Source organism: Sphaerodactylus townsendi, linkage group LG05 (genome assembly GCF_021028975.2).
Source record: "Sphaerodactylus townsendi isolate TG3544 linkage group LG05, MPM_Stown_v2.3, whole genome shotgun sequence".
NCBI lineage: Eukaryota > Metazoa > Chordata > Lepidosauria > Squamata > Sphaerodactylidae > Sphaerodactylus > Sphaerodactylus townsendi.
The window spans coordinates 80,003,301-80,022,322 of record NC_059429.1 but is presented as its reverse complement, the minus strand read 5'-3'; the positions used below and the strand labels follow the sequence as shown (position 1 = coordinate 80,022,322).

At 42.4% G+C, this 19,022-nt stretch overlaps 1 long non-coding RNA gene across 2 annotated transcripts in view; it reads left to right on the top strand.

Annotated features, from left to right (window-relative positions):
• Positions 1–13,876, top strand: part of LOC125433809 — a 48,752-nt gene extending 34,876 nt beyond the window's left edge. Inside the window, exons 1-3 of one of the 2 annotated variants that reach the window (XR_007244672.1) lie at positions 5,870–5,963; positions 7,556–7,725; positions 13,155–13,876. This is a non-coding gene — a long non-coding RNA (uncharacterized LOC125433809). Of the gene's footprint in view, positions 1–5,869; positions 5,964–7,555; positions 7,726–13,154 lie in introns of those variants that run through there. The other variant, XR_007244671.1, reaches the window with a different exon arrangement.
• Positions 13,877–19,022: the final 5,146 nt, after the last annotated feature.

Below are 19,022 nucleotides of genomic sequence, written 5' to 3'. Positions count from 1 at the left end.
TTTCCCATTCCTAGCTGAAACTTTCTGCCCCCAAGGAGTTGAGGAGAAGGAGAAAAAATGTCTTCCACATAATGATGCTCTAGGACTTTCCCCTACTATCTATGATAAAGACTGCGGTGACTAAGGAAGGCAATGCAATCTTTTCTGAAAATCTGGTTCTGCTACTGTTCTTGCTCTGTCAGCAAAATACAATGTGTTTACAATACTATCCATTAGTATTCCACGTATACTTATACATAATTGCCGAAGGGACGGAATGTCCAGTGGCAACCACCCCCACCCCCCCGCCAATGTGTGTGCAGGACTCATGACATCCCACCCCTTCCCTGTCTACCTTCTCCCAACCCAGGAGCCTTCCTTGCCTCAAACAAGATGGGCTGCTCTCCTGGAGGGAAGAGGAGGGCGGTCCCCCACCCTCCCTTCCCCCATTCTTGAGCCCATTTTATTTTAATTTAAAATGGGTTTTAGTGCTAGTGGTAATATAATAGGAATAACACCTATCTTCCTTGTGTGTGGACATCTTCCTAATATTAAGGGTCACTCATACATTGAACACACCCAAAGAAGTTATGCTTGAAAACTACTGCATTTTCACTTTAACAATGCCATAGACACTTTCAGCTTTCTGGAAAGTGTATCTGTTATAGTATAAACATCTTCAAATGCTCATCTCCTTATCCACTCATTCTGTCAAAAGTGTATACTTCCAAAATATTAGGTAGACAAAACTGCAGTATTCTAGAGCATCAGAATGAAATCCGGACAGCACCATAATGCCTGTAAGAAGTATTATGTCATAAAGTCATAAAGTAGTATGCAGGCTTAACAGTTTGATCAATCTTTCTCTTTTATGCTGGACAAGAAAATGTTGCCAGGGATGATGAAAGCCACAGTAAATGGCCACAGTAGCTTTTAAATGATACGGAGGAGACATTTTACAGACTTATAGTGCAATCTTGTATAGAGTTACTCCTGTCCAAGCTAATAGGTCTCAATGGACTTAAACTGGAATAACTCTGCCTAATAGATTCACTGTCAATCAGATTGGATGGTTCCTGGTGCAAAAAATTAATATTACTGAAATCATGTTACACCAGGCCAGATCTACTCTAATAATTACTGCATAGCACCTCCTCTTTACCATTTTAAGGCTATAGACTTGAGCAAACTTACGTTTTTCAACATGTTCAGCAATAGCTCTCTCTTTCTGTCTACCATCCTTTTTTGCTGAACATCTTTCATGTAGAAGAGTACTAGTGAACTCAAAGAACAGTTCAATCCTTTGTAACTTTTAGGGGATCCTAATAACAGTACCATACTTCACTTGCTATTGAAAACAAAGTCCATCTAAAACAGTCACATGAAGCAGCCATTATAGGAATTTACCTACCACTTCTAGCTATTTGACTATTAAAATAAATCCAATCTCATTTGGGATGAGGAGCCGTGCGGTGTAGTGGTTAAGTGCTTGCACTGCCACTCACATGGTCAGGAGTTCGAGCCCCCTGTGGGTCAGATATCCTGGCAGCTGGCTCATGGTCAACTCAGCCATCAATCTATTCCTTGGTTGGTAAATGAGTACCTAGCACATAGCTAGGGAGTAAAGAATAGTCTGGGAAAGCAATGGCAAACTACCCCACGAAAATGGCTTGCCTATGAGATCACTGCTTGCAGTGGTACCCCAGGGTCGGATAGAACTGAAGGGGAAACTTTACTTTACCTTATTTGGGATAGGGATCTTACATTGCTGAGTGTTCTGGATATTTTAATGTTTGGAAGTAAAATGTGGTGTGGCAACCAAAATAAGGGTTGGATCCTGCAGAAAAGCACATGCAAGGAGTTGGCAGAGTAGATCTATTTGTCCTGAATTCTGAGGCACTTTCCTCAACAAGAGTACTACCAAAGGACTGCAGTAAGGTTATCAACTCTGGGTTGGGGGTGGAGTCTGGAAAGGAGAAGGACACCCCAGTGGGATATAATGCCAGAGTCCACCCTCCGAAGCAGCCATTTTCTCCATCTCTATTTTGGAGATCTCTTTGGAAATTAGTAACTCTAGGAGATATCCAGGCTTCATCTTGAGGCTGGCAACCATAGGCTGCAGTAAGAACTGGACATGAACCCCTCAAACCAGTAAAAGAGGGAGAGAAGGTAATTTAGCCCAATTCCTCTTCCTTACACGGCAGTCCCTATACTGCAGTACATTTTATTTAAGAGGGACCCTGATACTTACAGTTGATTTCCAAGTGTAACAAGCAGCAGGCTGCTGGGGAGAGAGGGGAAGGTGGAGAAAGACTCCTCCATGAGCTTCTCTAGAGGATCCAGACCTGTGTTCTTTTGGTTTATTTAATTGTTTAAAAAGGTGTTCTTTCTAGATAGTAGGTAAATGTGCATTTGGCAGTTGTTTATTTCAATAATTCCTTGAGAGGGTATACAGTTTGCAGAAGTAGATTGCTATTTGGTTTGTTGATACTATATTAGAAACACCTTAGGCACTTTCTAAAAAGCAAGGGTAGCTATTTTTTCCCCCATTTAAACATTGTATTCCATACTCTCCAGGTTGCATACATTTTCTCTTTCATCCAACAAATTGCTTTGCTGGAACTGCTCCTATATCTTGGAATTACTTTTACAGGGAAAGAAGGCCCCTTTTAAATATACCAAATGGCTTTTAGTTGCCAACTATACTAAAGATACATTGTCTTCAATTGGTCCAAATAGCAGCATGATGCTATCAACACTCTTTGGTGGTGGCTATATCCAACTGATGAGCACAACTGCCCACATTTTTTTTACTTGCTCCTTTCCAAGTCTCAAAAAAGACACTGCACGTACTATTTAGGAAGCAAAGGACTAAAAAGACAGCTGCAGCTATCTGTCTGCTTTTTTTTTCCAGAATAGGAGACATCCTGACATCTTGAGCCTGTAAATTTGCTGTCTGCCTCCTATTGAAAATGATGGAAGCTCTAATGCAGATTTCTTCCAAAGAAGATTATACCAAAACACAGAATGAGAAAACAGCCCCTTTTAGGTCAATTTACACAATTTAAAACTTTCATGCCCCTTTCTGGGTGGCTGACAGACATGGGAGTTTCATGCTCAGTACTCAGTTCCCAAGTATGCAGGAATGATGCTGATGGGGACCATGCCATGCAGCAAGAGGGGGCTTAAGTATCCTCTGTCTATATTCCAACAGTCCTGATCTGAATCAGTCCACACACACCTGGAAATCACTGTGAGCATGAAAACTCCCAGCGTGCACCTGATGAAAAGTCTTGGTGTCAGCTGAATAGAGGATCCAAGATCTTTGTAAAATGTAAATTAGTCCTGTGGTCTTAACTCTGCCATTGACTTTCTAGGTAATATTGGGCCATGCCTCAATTTATCCCTATGTAGGAGGAGATTCCAAGCATTATTAAAGCATACTTAGTTTGTGTAACAGCATTTAAGTAGTATTGTTTGTTCACTCTAAATTTAGCAGCCACCTTCTCCCTAAATCTCCATTTCTTCACTTCACTTATCTTCTCCAAAGGTTTCATAAAGCTGATCATGCTGTTCCCATTTTACAGGGAAACGAAGACAATGACTTGTCCAAGGTTAGCTGTAGTCTGTGATTTAGCTAAGATATTGACAGAGTGATCTGAGAGAAAAATGACAAAGGATTTTAAATTGAAGGGACAGGATGAAATGCTGAAAAAAAAATTGAATAGATCTATTACCTAGAGGACAGTGGCTCTGAAACTATATGTCGTGACTCGAAAGGTCATAGGTTTCTGGTGGATGGGTTACAAGACTAGGAGGGAGGATGAGGAACAGGGTAATCTGGGAGACAAGACTCAGTGGCAGATTTGTGTTCCCCTCTGCTTAGTGCATGAAACTACCATGAAATACAGCCTGTTACTAATACTATTTATACATATAATAGCCTTGGGTGGGCCCCACGTACACCATAAAAATCTTCACAACAGAACCTTGAAGCGGTACCCCCCTCCAAATGGTAGAATCATTGCCTGCATATGTGCAGACAGAATAAAAATATGTTTAGGCAGCACCTTAGGTTAATGCAGCAAGACAAGATGCTGTGTGAAAACGTGATGGCAGTCCATGGGAGCAGTGCAAAAAGAGCTGGCTCTGGCTCACTTCCTCTGCATGCCTGCATCTCCCCACATTTGGCGATGCCAGCAGGTAGACAAACAGAAGGGGAAAGGGAGAGTGGCTGGGCAAGAAGAAAAAAGCAAGTCACTTTGGCTCCCTGTTGTTTATTTTAAGAATACTAAAAATGTAAAATATACACTATGGACTGGGAAGGTAGCATAGAGCTTCTTGGTTTTTCAGAATCCACTCCAAAATAGTTTTGAGAATTACTGCTAAAGGGAGTTGACATGGCTTTACAGCCATCAGCCATTCTACTGATGTAAACAGGTTGGTAGGTAGGCCATGTTGGGATCTACCATGTTGGGATCTACAGAGCCACTCTGACAAAGGTTTATGGTTGTTGACTCCAAATGCAGACTCATCAGGTGGTTAGCCCGCCTCCTGCCAGACCCTATGCAACTTTACCACTGGTCTGCCAAATTCCATCTCAGTTCCCCCCCTAAATCTATTCATCCTTACTGGAGATTGGTCACCTTGGGATTTCAAAAATTATTGCAATACAACAATATAGTCCCAAATGAATATGAAAATTATCATTCATTTTTATAAACTGCCTTTGTCAAAATAATTATTTTGTGCATTACTGAACATGGTACTTTGATACAAGAGCATTTATAGTTCACTGAATGACTGTCACCAATACTTTCAATCGGATTGGGGGAAGGGGTGAAAGAAGGGCTAGGTAGGCCCTAGGACCCAAGTGGAGCATTCTACAATGATCTGGAATGTTGAGTTCTGTGGCAGAGGAATATACAACATGACTCACATCTTTGTCTGAGACAGACTACAGTGATTTTGTAGTGCAAAAAAGAAAGAAATGAAAAAAGAAAGAGTAAAAAGGAAGGAAATTATTACAACAAATGGTGTTGAAAATATACTAACATTTTGCATTCTGTACACATGAACCTTGCTGAATGTGTTGTCCCACTCAACAAGATCTAAATTGGTTACTGAAGAACTCTTGAATTCACAGAGAAAAATATGTAGGACTACTAGAGGCTTTTAGTAAACCACCTCTCATCAGCCAAATTGCAAGCCATCTCCAGCTGAAGCCTAAATAGTTGCAAATCTGAGAAGTTCCCAACATTTTGTCACCTGATACTCCAATTTCTCAGGTTTGCTTTCCCCACTGAACATCTGGATGTAGGGGGCATACATTGAACATGCTGGGGAGAAGAATTAGGACTAATGAAAGGAAACATTTCTTCACTCAATGCCTGATTGGTGTTTGGAATATGCTGCCACAGGAGGTGGTGATGACCACTAACCTGGATAGATTTAAAAGTGGCTTGTGGAGGAGAAGTCGACCTATGGCTACCAATCTAGATCCTCCTTGATCTGAGGTTGCAAATGCCTTAGCAGACCAGGTGCTCGGGAGCAGCAGCAGCAGCAGAAGGCCATTACTTTCACATCCTGCATGTGAGCTCCCAAAGGTATATGGTGAGTAGCAGAGTGCTGGACTAGATGGACTCTGGTCTGATCCAGCAGGCTCTTTCTTATGATCTTATGGATGCTGGATTTTACCATTGTTCATGAGTGCATCTTCATCTTGTTTTCCCATTGCTTTCCTGTTGTTAATTCTCATCCTCCTTTCTTATTCCAGCTTGTGCAATAAGAATGGTCCTCTGGTGAATTGTGAGCCAGAATTCTTTGCCTGGATTAGTTAATTAGACCGACAGGACAATGTGGAGGCATTGCTAGTTACTATAAGCCTGGGGCCAGGGACAGTCTTCTGGAAGTGCCACACCAAGTATCACCACTACGTCTGTCCAGGGCAACCACAATAATCACATTGCAATGTACAGTTTCATGTGAGTTAAATAACAAGAAATCATCCACTTGGAAGGACCTAATATTCTGTGCAAAGCAAAGCAAAGTGCTGGAGCTTATTAATGTTGCTGATGTGCCTGCAGCCCTCAGGGAATGTGGACAGCGAAGGAAGATGGATGTGTCTGGTGCACTTTGGAGACAAGTTGCTCTTAGGGGAGGGAGAATGCTGCAGAGCAAAGCCGCCTGCCCCCTGAGCTTGAGATCCCAAAGCCCGCATTTTGTGTCCTGAACCAGGGAGGTGTATTGCTGGTTGGCAAGCTGCAACATGTTGGGCTGTTCAGGGAGGAAACCTGCACAATGCTTTTACCTGCTCATTATTTGTGACTCACCTGTGAGTCTGCCTTCCGCTTCCAAACTTGGATGCTTCAAAGGAATGCAGGTGAAGAGGAAATCTACTTTAATTGGAAAGTGAGGCTGTCATGCAATCCAAAGTCAGGGACGGTTGGGAGGGAGGGAAGCCATAGCTTGGTCAGTGAGTGCAGGAAGGGGTGGAGAAAGTAATAGGTCTGATTCACCAGCATTTTAAACAGGGTGATGAAAGAGGCACCTGACAGTCATGTGTATAGGCTCTATGGTGGAAAGAATGCAAAAGGCCCTGGAGGGAGGATGGAAGGAAGGAAGGAAGGAAGGAGTAGCTGCCTTTCTGCCTGCACATTTGTTCTGGAAGAAGGAAAGCCATTTGCCAGGTGTTTACTATGCAAGTCCCTCCAGGTCAGGTTTAGCAATATGCATCTTAAAAAAATCTAACACGTTTTAGATTCTGATTTTGGGAAGGGAATAAATACTGGTATTCCAGGTTGTTCAGGTTCCTAATACTGTTTTGGTATTTGGATTCAGGGTTTTTTTTTAGGAATTCAATTTTTTCCCCAGTTCATGGTTTCCTAAGGGCAATTTTTCTGGGAGGCTGGTGTGGTTGTTTAGTTATACCAAAATTTCAGCGAACGTAGTCCTGCTTTACCAAAGACCCCTGAAATTTCATCTACATTGTATCAAGGGGACCAATCTTATGAGCCACTGAACAAGGCTCCCCCCAGCCATCCTCCTTGTCTTGATTGTTTTCTTTGGGGTGGCACGTGGTGGTGGTGGGGGGGAGGAGGAATGCTGTGCTTTCTCCAATTAAAAAAACCAATAGACAAACATGGAAGACCAATCAGCTACTGGTCAAAAGCCAACAGAACAAACAAGCCCAACAGAACCAACATCAAATTGAAAAATACCAGAAGAACCACAGGCCTAAGTGTGACAAGCTCAATGTAATCAATTTCAAACCAGAGAATCCAAGCAGAACAACAGGCTTCTGTACCAAGCCTACCAGAATAGTGTCAAACTAGAGATTCCACATCAAACCAGCTGAGAACAGATCAACAGCACCAGTTTCAAACCAGCAAATCTAACCTTGTAAGACAATACCAACACTTGGTAAGAAGACACAGGCAAAGACATGCTATAATGGTGAACAGAAGCACTCCTGGGTGCCTAAAAATGTGTGTGTGCAAGTCTAAATACCACCCTTCATCATTCTCTCTGCAATAAAGTTATACTGACTTAATGATATTTGGTTAATTTTTTTAAGGTGGTGGCCACTACCAAAAGACTGGGACAGGGAAACTGAAGACCCACTGCCACTGCACTGCTAATGACAGCAGCAACAGGATAACTATATCTGCCTGTTCTTCTGTAGAAAACACATTCGTATGAAGTGGATTTTAAAGGGGCAGAAGAACCTTGGTAGATAAAATTAAGGTATAAAAACCAACTATTCTTTTAGCTTCAGCACTTTTTTATTTGTTTTTTAAAGGGTAAAAGTGTGTGACTTGATTCCTCACTTACTCTACAAGTACTTACTATAGAAGAATTCCTGTTATCGTAGCAGCTAGCAAAATTTTGTGGCAACAAACCCATATTTCCTTACCTGAAAACAAGAGTATTCACAAAACACAAGAACCTACATATGCTATGAGCTTGATTTGATGAAAACACTCCCAAGAATACACCAAATAGTGAAACTTCATTTTCCACCCCAAGAGGTCAGCCACAATACATATCTGGCATGTCATGCCTGGGTTCTTCATGTAATGGGATGAACCCTAACTGACATTTCACACATGGGTGCCATGAATCTTCCACTGAAGGAATCTTGCAGCCTACCTTAACTGGAAAGTTCAAACTCATGGCTAAATTTTTATTAGCTGACTTCCTAAAACAAAACTCCTGTTACCTGACATTCATTATATAGGAAAATAGTACAGCCAAGACATGAAATACTTAAAGGTTACAAAGTTTAACAGGCATCACAAAATAGGCAATGCCATATTCTTAAGTGACTCTGTCTGCCATTAAACTGGCTGAGTCATGAGTTTTGAGGGGAGATGGGAACACACCCTAGGCTATAGCCTTGTAAACCTGCTACAGTAATAATAATAAATAATAATAGGAACAATACTGCTCCTTGAGGAGCGTCTGTGGGTGCTTAATTATCACACACCTATTGCTGTTTGTTCATGATCATTCCTACTGCCTAAGATGCTCAGGAAGAGCATCCACACCCTCAACTCTTTCAGCTTTGCAGATACCCTGACTATTTTTCCCGGGGTGTACCAGTTATTGTACCACAAATCCATATGTCATACCTGTCTTTACCTGTCTTTAACAGCCAACAGTTTATATTTTGTCAGTACGATGCTGCCTCTCTTTCTTGGGCACTAGTTATCATCACAGTGATTTTTTGAAAGTGGAATGCTACACAGCATACAGAATGTACGCGCATATGGAATCTAAAGCATGTTTTCAGAATGCAGTGAAATATGTCCTTTGTAGTTAATCTTTCCAAACTTCCTTGGTGAGGAATGTGGCTAGACTCCACAGAGGAGTTTTCCTCATGACTTAGCTATGAATCCTTTGTTTATTTCATGTGAAAAGTGTATCTCTTCTTCCTCCGTCAGATGTTACAGTTTATATTTTGTCAGTACGATGCTGACATGTAGGAAATGATTGCAACATAGATCATACTCCAGTGGAGTACAAAGACACTGGGAATTACTTCAATAAAGCTCACCTATCACAACATCACCTGTTCTTCTCTGTAACCTTGCCACCTTTTCCTCTGACATGGTTCCTTCTTCTCTGCTGGCACAAGAAGCGTAGTGTCCCTCATTGCAACTAGAAAAAGTGATGCATGGTGAATCTCTGTCTCCCGTGCAACTGTTAAAGGCAAGGAAGTCCTTAAAAAATACCAACACTGAAAAAACTTCATATATGCTACTGAATGTCAGTTTTAGAATGTGAGTTTTAGTAAGTTTTAGTGAAAACAGAAAGGCATTTCTAAATGTTCATGAACCAGGTTTTTAAAATGATTGACAGCTACCCAAAAAGGCAGATTTGCAATAATACTGTACATCACAATGTACCTGAGATTTTGGTCTGACGATTGTACTTTATGGTCTTCCCTGAATAGGAAAGTCAACCATAGTCTTAGAGACTGGGGAACGTTAATTTTTTTCTTACATTCAGCCTATTTCTATTTACATCCTCAGTTACCATGGGGTAACAAACACTTTACTAATTACAACCTCTGGTTTTGTAAACATGTCCAAAGGGTAGAGACTGAAATGAGCCAAAGAGTCACCAGGTTGGCAAAATCTAGGGCTCTCCTCTCAGCCAACTCATGAATGCCATGTTTATTTCAAGACAGCCACCCTTGGATAATAATCTTTGATTGTGTAAGCAAGCCCTATGTCAGTCTTAAGCATCTGTAAGGGTGACTCAGATACCAGCCACTTCCTGAAAGGTACATCAGAAAGGGCTCTGATAGTTGCGGAATCAATCAATGAGGTCAAATTCATCTCACATCAAAAGCACTATAGTGCAGTAGTGGCTTCCTAGGTGTGCCAGAGGTGGAGGGGTGGCAACAAGCCCAGCTCCCCTCCCCCCAACCTCTTGCACCAAGATCTGCCCAAGTAGGTGCCCTGGCCCATGGTGATAGGGCTGGCAGGGAGTCTTCTCCCCCCTCCTTTGTTGAAGTCCAGGGTGAGCCCCGTGGTTTTACACTCTTTCTCCTTCCCTCTGGGTGGCAAGGGTGAGGCAAGGAGGTAGAAACTGTTTTCCTTCCTTGCAGTAGTACAGGTGGTCATCTTGGGGGCCCTAGCCTGTTATAATGTTCGCACAAGGCTGCCCTGAACCCTCTTCCACTGCATACCACAGACCTAGTGTAGGCATAGTGGAAAGGCTTTGCGGTTTTCTTTCTGGTGAGACTCTAGTATCTGCCTAGCAGTAGGGGACACATTCCTCTTTACCCCACACCCTGCAAGTTTGATGAGTTTTTCCCCCCACTAACCCTTGAAGCTCTATCAGGAAAAAAGTCTGTTATATTGTTCTCTAATTTCCGTAATCCCAGTCTAATTGCATTGTTGCTGGATGTTTTGTGCTGGCTGAATAGTGAGTAGGTGGGCTAGAAATGAAATAAATAGACTTCTCTAGATTGTGGCTGGAGGTCTGTAACAAAAACATTGCATGTTTGAAGTGCAGGAAGAATGAAATTTGCAGCAAAACAAAGTATGCACAATGTTTAACATTTTATGCAAATATAGTCCTTGCATAATCCAAAATTTTGGTTTCTGGTTGCAGAATGCAATTTTTAGTACAGTATTCCTTCCTTGTGATAGCACCCTGCCTTTACCTTCTAGCACAATTCTAGGATAGCAGTCACTCCTTGGGGCCTTCTAGTATACACACTCTGCACAAGAGATTGTAGGGCCATATAACACATGTTTTAAGAAGCAGTTCTATACAGAGGGAGAAATTCATATAACTGGGGAAGGTGTTTTTTTAAAAAAACATTTCCCATTCAATGCATCTCTCCTGAAGTGGCCGTTACTTCCAGTACAGGGGAGGGGGGGCAACCAGTCACAATATAGATACTGCTCTTTTCCCTGGTAGAGCTAATAGCTAGGGTTGCCATCTTTGGGTTAAAAAATTCCTGGAGCTTTTGAAATGCTGCCTGAGAAGAACTAGGTTTGGGGAAAGGAGAGATCTCAGCAAAGCATAATGCCATATATTGTCGGAAGGCCTCTTCACGTCGAATCACTGGGTGTTGTTCGATGTCTACTTGTGAATAGTTGCATGTAAGAAATTCTCCTGATAGCTAGACCTGTGGCTGGCATCTTCAGAGGATCCTCTGAGGATGCCAGCCACAGATGCAGGTGAAACGTCAGGAAGGAATGCTGCTAGAACACGGCCATACAGCCCGGAAACCACACAGCACCCAAACATAATGCCATAGTCAACACCCTTCAACACAGCCAACTTCTCTAGGAGAACTGTGGTGATCTGTGTGGTGATGTGTGTCTTTAAGACTTTAAATTAATGGGTGGGGTTAACAGACCCTGCAGAAGCAGTTGTAGATGAGACTTAGAGGAGTCTACACTGAGAGCTTCTGTGTAGCTGTTAATAGTTCTAACTAGTTAGCTGTCAATAAACCTGTGATAAACCTACGAGGACCATCCTGTCTTCCTTCACGACATGGCCTCTATAGCCTGGGGATCAGTTATAATGCCAGAATATCTCCAGGTCCCTCCAGGTGGTCGGTAACCATATGAATAGTAGCTGAAGAGGCTTGTTTCTAAAAGGAAAAAAAAATGAAGGTGGCAAAGATCCTAAAGTCATTTCCCCTACCTAAAATTATTTCCCCCATACCCTAAATTCAAATTACATTGCCCTTCCCCCATGAGTACCTTTTAGGAGATCCAGTAAAATATTTCCTGAGGTACATATAGTTTGAATCTGTAAATCCCTAACAACCAACAGCTCAGCACTGCCTGAAGAACCTGTGAGTCAACATACAAAACAGCCTAATCTTTTTCAGTAAGCCTAGGTGTTTACCCCCAGCTGAGATGAAGCCAGTGGAATTGGAGCTGTGTTTGCCCACATTTGCGTGTTACTCTTGCTTCTCCTCTCTCTGTCTATTAAAACTGTTGGGACTTCCTTTCTCACGCTTCTCTCTCTCTCTCCCCTCTAAACACATAAAACTGCCTCTTACTGAGTCAGACCATTGGTATATCAGAGTCAGTACTGGCTAACCTGATTGGCAGCAGTTCTCCAGGGTCTGAGTGGAGGGCTTTCATATTACTTAGCAGCTGATCCCTTTTTAATGGGGGGGGGCAGTGATTTGAGTCTAGGGTCTTCATGTGCAAAGTAGCAGCTTCTCTACTGGACCACAGCCTGGCCCTGTTACCTTCCCTATTAGGAAATTTACATTGAAACTTGTTTATTCTTTATTTACAAAGAAACTTGTTTCTTTATTGTGTTACTCTTTGTCTACATTGGTTGCAGTGTGCTAAATGATAGAATAGTGGATATTGGCATAGTCTCATTGACTTCAATAAGATGCTCTCTAGAACGTGTAGAAGACTTGCTTGCAGGATTCACTACTGACTAGGACCACGAAGTGGCATTTGAAAGCTGACTTATTTGCCTGCTCTCACTTGGTTGCCAGTGAGCCCTTAGTCTTGGTAGCGCTGCACATAGAATGATTACATTCAGACATGCATTCCTGAAAGCTGATGGGCAAACTTTGCACATGACTAGAGAATAAGGAAAGTATAAACATCACCACTTTGGCCTGTAGAGCATTGGAAATGGCTTCTCAGTGACACTGCAACACTGACCCTGAGTGGTAGACTGGTTTCTTCCACCCCCACCCCCCACCCCCACCCCCCTGCCCCCCCAGCTCAGGGCCTGAGATGGATATGGATGAAACTAGCTTCTAGTGTTATCATTACTCCTCTTGTGCCATAATAAACCACAACATGTTCCTAGTTCTATGTGTAATCAAAGGGCAGCTTGCTTTACTACTGAAGAGTTGGGCAATGCCCAAGGAAGGGTGAAAGAATCTTAACCCCCCCTTCTCCCCCCTCCAAAGTCCACTATTTTTGCTGTCTGTTGTGAAAGAGGCTTATCAGAGATGTAGCGTAATAGTCAGAACACGCAGCTTCCCAGAAAGGAAGGAAGCGTTGGGTAACCCATACACTTTTACCGCCCTTTCCCAGCAAACAAGCAAAGCACTGATAACAAAGTTGGTGGTATGCACTTAGAGGAATGTGTGTCAACAGGGAAAATATGTAACCCAGCATGTAATACTGAAAGTTCAGTATTTTTCAATAATACTTTCTCTCCAGTAGGGGCTGACTGACTACATGAGTGCTATTAGCAAAGGCAAACACAAGGGAAGCCAAAGGAGGATTGATGGCAGAGCTGAAGGATTATCTTTGCGATGAACAACTGGGAAGAATACATCAGAACTCCTTTTCCCTGACAATGAGTAGGAATCTCATCAAGAGAAATTCAATTTGGTCTGATTTTCCATTCTTCCATCCTACTGTGGTTCTGTTTTTCCCCATCTCTGCTGGAATACCTTTCCTATGTGAGCTTTATCTATCCAAAGCCCAATTGTTTGGACACACTGGATAGGATGCAAAGAAAATTAGGTGTGCCTGTTGTCCACTGACTTTAAAGTACTTAACTATATATTTAAGTAGCACTGATTTTAATGGAATTTAGGCATACCTCATGTCCATTCAGTAGTTTCCTTTGAAGGCCAAGGCAAGAGCCTACCTGTTTCAGCAAAGACTAAGTATGTTGGCATTGAGATTGCAATCTTGGTTTGAAGGTATCACTGCAGTGAAACTTCCCATACTTTGTGTTTTGGCATTTGTGGTCTAAACTAGATATTCAGAAAGCAGCACCACATCCTTCCACAAGATGATATTGTTTTGACTTTATGGTTGAATGTTACTGTTGTTAACTCTTTTAATTGATTGTTTGTGGATTATCTATTATTGAATTTTTGTCATCTTGTTGGATTTTGTATTTTCTGCCCCTGGAGGACTGGATGATTTGAGAGTGCTTAAAAATCCTGAAAATAAATAATTGATACATGAATGAATATTATTGTGGTTTCATGCATATACATCTGCTCCTGCCCTTGCATAGATTCTGTGGCCATGCACAGACTGCCGCACTTTTGATATGTGGAGCAGAAAGACTAGGGATCAGGCCATGGAGCTTGCAAGAATCATCTGGGCATCTTTGAACTGGTCTAACACAATCCTAGAAACAGATCATGCTTGCCCATTACAGAGGAGCCTGGATACCTCTGCAACTAAGCAGTAACACTGTATTTCTCTTCAGGAAATTGCAGGCATGTAAACAGGAAATGGGTTAGGGATGCATTGATGGACTGTGGCGCCAAAGAGCTGCTCAAAAGGATGCATATCTACAAGAATACTGAAACTGGTATGGACATTTGCATAGCACTCTTGCACTTACATATTTATTAGTTCACTTCCTGTTTTCCTGTTGTACAAGTGCCAAGATCTGTACAAATGGCAACCCCCCCTTTTTTTGTTTTACGACAATTCCAGACAATGCAGCTTTTGTGCAAGAAACAAGCTGCACTTACCAATTTGTGAGCACGTTGCAGACATTGTTGCTCCAGTAAGCATTTCCATTGCAGGTATCATGGTTTCTCAGCAGTGAAACCACTAAATGGAGCTCCTAAGAAATTGTGGTTCTTCTCCTCATTAATGCACCCAGTGTATTTTGGGAGTTTTTCCTCAGAATTTGGCTTTGCTGGTTAGTGCTGTAATCATAATTCAGAACACCCTCTTTTTTTATTCAATCCATCTTTATCCTGTGTGGGGATCTGAGGGTAGCACACACCAGCTTTCTTTCTTCCAATTTATTTTCACAACAAGCCTGTGAGGCAGATACGGCTGAGAAAGAGTCTAAGCTCATGCAGCAGTCTCCCATGGCACAATGGGAATTGAGCCTGGCTTTCCCAGATCCTAGTTCAATACTTTAATAATACACCACCCTTTCTCTCTCACGGACACATATATTTCTGTGTACTTTAAAAATGCAAAAATTAACATTTCAAAAAATTCTAAAATGGTGGATTTTTTCTTTACCACGCTGTAGTGAGGAAATACCAATCCAAGACTTTCACACCACCATGGCTATCACAGAGGCCAAAAAACCCCAGCAAGGCTATCTCCAGTCCCAGCAGAGCTCCCCACAACCTCATGCCCCTGAGTCCCCTGGTGATTTTTCAAAAGGTTAGTATACCAATTCGGTCTAGTTCTGCAACACACAGAGGGTAGCCAGCCCTGTTCTGGCAACTAGAAAGAATCTGAAGGGGGGGAGGGGGCAGAGATCTAGTGGCCTGTCACAATATCACTTCCAGCTGAAGGACATAACATCAACATGGCACTCTAGGATTTCCCCACAACTCCATGAAAAAATGCCATAGACATTGGGGGATTCCTAGACCACTCCGCTGTATGGTAACATCACTTCCAAGTACCTAACCAGAACTGATGTTGCAGTGTTGTATGACACTGTCTTCCAACAATTATTTCCCCACTGCACTATGGTGTGAAGGGAAAAAAGTTTAAGCACTCCCTTCCCTGCTACCAATTCTATACTCAAATGTGAAGCCCTGTGGGTGCTGTAAAGTAAACATACAAACAACCAGTAATCAAATCAAGGGTCTCCCATGTAACTCGCAATTTGTCCTTAAGAAACATAATCAATACTGCTGATGAAAATACCAGCTGTCCTCTTCCTTACTCATGCAGTACGGCTACCTCTCTTTAGGAATGGGAAAATTCTTACTTTTGACTGGATCAGATGGTCTGCTTAGTGTGATGTTTAAATTATTCATGATACACTAATCTTACTCACTGAGTAAGAGTAATTAAAAAGCAATGGGATTAACTGATGCCATGTTAGGAAAAAGGAGCAAGAAACTTCTCTGTTTTTTCCTTGGTGGGCACTTTGGCAAAACAGAGAAAAGGGATTTTATATCCTACTTTTTTCTACTTAAAGAGTCTCAGATCAGTTTATAATCACAGTCCCTTTCTCTCCTTACCACAGGCACCTTGTGAGGTAGGTAGGGCTCAGAGAGTTCAGAGAGAAATGTGACTGGCCCAACATCACCCAGAAGGCTTCATGTTTAGGAGCAGGGAAACAAACTTGGTTTACCAGATTAGAGTCTGATGTTAACGTGGAGGAGTAGGGAATGAAACCCAGTTCTCCAGTTAGTTGTTGTGGGTTTTCCGGGCTGTGTGGCTGGGTCTGGTGGATCTTGTTCCTAATGTTTCGCCTGCATCTGTCGCTGGCTTCTTCAGAGGTGTATCACAGAGAGAAGTCTATTACACACTGTGTCCAGTTCGCCAGGTTAGAGTCCACCACTCAACTGCTACATTGTGCTGACACCCTACAGGATTAAAGCTCTGCTACAAAAAGCTGGCCTAAGTAAAGTCAAGGACCAATACACAGTCCTCAGTGTTGTGCTCAGTTATTTGCAGAAACCATCTTAGCGAGCTGAGAGGAGTGATGTGTGAGGAAAGAATTGAAAAAAACAAAAAGAGTGATGGGGAAACCCGATAACAGCATGGAAATATGTAAATGCCAAGGAGAGTTAACTTAGGCCAGGAATTGCACAAGACCAGCCAAGAAGAAGAGGTGGGACACAAGGAAAGGCAGATCATCGGGAGAGGCGATAAAGCCTAAGTACATGTGGGAATTTCTCCTAAGGGCAGGGCTGATCTTCTGTCTTTGTAGGCCTGTAAGTACAGTGCAGACTAGGAAAACCATCATACTGTCGCAGAGAAGGCTGAAATTTATACATACTGAAAGAAATCAAGAGTACTACAAGCACTGGTCTTTCAGAAATGAGAAAGAAGTTCTTCCTGAGCTGTTGCAGAGGCGAAGAGGCCCAGCCTGTGTTGTTAATTACTTAAATCATCATGTTACTAGAGCCACCTTGGATTCTCATCTAGTGTCTTAGAGACAGAACACATTTACAGAGCCTGTTAACAAAATTAAAAGATACACAAGGTATCTTGGATTTTTGACAACAGAAATAAAAAAGGATGAAGCAACCTATCTTCCACAACAGTAATCAATCAACTATGTCCTCCATAGCAAGGGACTAAACATTAGCCTGTGACTCAAGACTGAAGCCCATCCCCTGAACGCTCACCTAGTGCTATATTACTTCATATCTTCTGTATCACTTTTCATTTGGGAAGACCAGAGAAGCGTTTTCCCCTGAATTTGCTCCAGCACCAGTGTTTTATTAAAGGCAACTTAAGATCCTTCAGCATAATGAGAATTAAGTGTTTCAAGGCCTTTCCAAGGTAGTGGGCTCAAAAGTGATGCATTTATATTATAATGGCTCTTATTTCTCAAGTACCTGCCTTGCCCTTATGGTTGCTAGACTCCGAGGGGAACCTGGAAATCTCCTGCTATTACAACTGATTCCAGGCATTAGAGATCAGTTGTCCTGGAGAAAAAAGCTGTTTTGGAGGGTGAACTCTAGGACATTATACCCTGCTGATGTTAGGGATGCCAGCCACCAGGTGGGAGGTGGGGATCCCCTGAAATTACAGCTCATTTCCAGACTACAGAGATCAGTTACCCTGGAGAAAATTGATGCTTTGTCCCATGATATCACTGTGGCAGATTGATAAGACTGGTGTTCCCAATCAGACGCTTCCTGATTATATTGAACCTCAGCAGTTTAAGCATTGGAGCACAGCTACTATCTGATTGCTGAGTTCACAGAACCCTTGGGATGATACAATGAATTAGGACTGCAGGGAAGGCACACATTTCATGACTAATTCCCCCCCCCGCCCCGCCCCGCCCCCGCCCCCCACATACTGTTAGGCCAACTCCCCCATCCCCATGTTTTCTTTTTTATACTTCAGTTGATTCTCAGTTGTTCTCCAATATTCTGTGGTTCCTGGGAAGTAATGAGCATGCTTTGTGCTTGTAGGGTTGTTTATTGAGGTGGGGACTGTGTCCTTTTCTTAATATATAAATAATATGTTTGTGCATACATGGGAAGTCCTCTGGATGTGCAGAACCCTCGCTTCCTTATAAGGGTGGCCTTGTTGTGCTGCCTCATTGAGAGACACACAGGACCATCCAGTTTGGTATTAGAAGAAGTGACAGCTTAGTTATTTATGGCTTACCTGTTAAAGCTGACACATATAAGCTTCTTTGCTGACACTCCATTGCTTCAGTCTAATTCATCTCCTGTTTTATTTATTTTTGCCATATGTTAGGAAGCAAATACCAAATCCCGAAATATCAGGCTATGTAGAAAAGCACATTAGCACTGCACAATATAACCCAAGATCAAAGCAAGCTGCAACTTAGTGGCTGCAACTTTTTATCTTGATTCCTGGGGGTGGGGGGTGGGGTCGAGTCTGTTTGTAGTACATATTTCATGCCTCATACAATGGAGCAGTGGTCCACATCTCTACACGTTGTAACAACAACAAACAACAGCAACACTGGAAGGAGTAACAATACTGATGGTAAATCATACCCACTTAGGAAGCAAAAAAACCCAAAATAGGCTCCTCTAACCTATGAATAATTACACAATTCAACGATCTTTTAAATTTCTGCCTAAAATTTACAGCAGAATGCCTCATAACACCGTTTTATGAAAGATGTGACACATGACACCCACAATTGGGGGAGAAAAGTTGCAAACATTTTGGGATGAGTTCCCTTTGCACAGTTCAAGAATTGAGCCTGAAGCAGAGGTGGGATCCAACCAGTTCTCACCACTTCTCTGAGTGCCGAGAAGGGGTTACTAAAGCAACCTCCCTGCCCAGTAGGGACTGGAGGTGCGTGTGTGCAGCGGCACCACTGGTTGAATCCCACCACCATCGGAACCTGTTATTAAAATTTTTGGATCCCACCACTGGCCTGAAGCATAAAAAGCAGAACAATGCTAGTATTTTGGAAAAGAAGCCAGCATGTATCCCAGGAACACGATATCCTCTCCTCATCGCTCACTTTCAGAAGAGAGTACGTGAAATGCTTGATTAGAACAAGTATCCTGGCACCATCTCCCCAAGAGCCCCTTGCCTGGCTGACTGGGCCACCATGGTAGGCAGAGCTGTTGGAACTGGGTACCCATAACTTCTCCTCTCTTGTTAGCCTTGCCTATTTCTCATGAA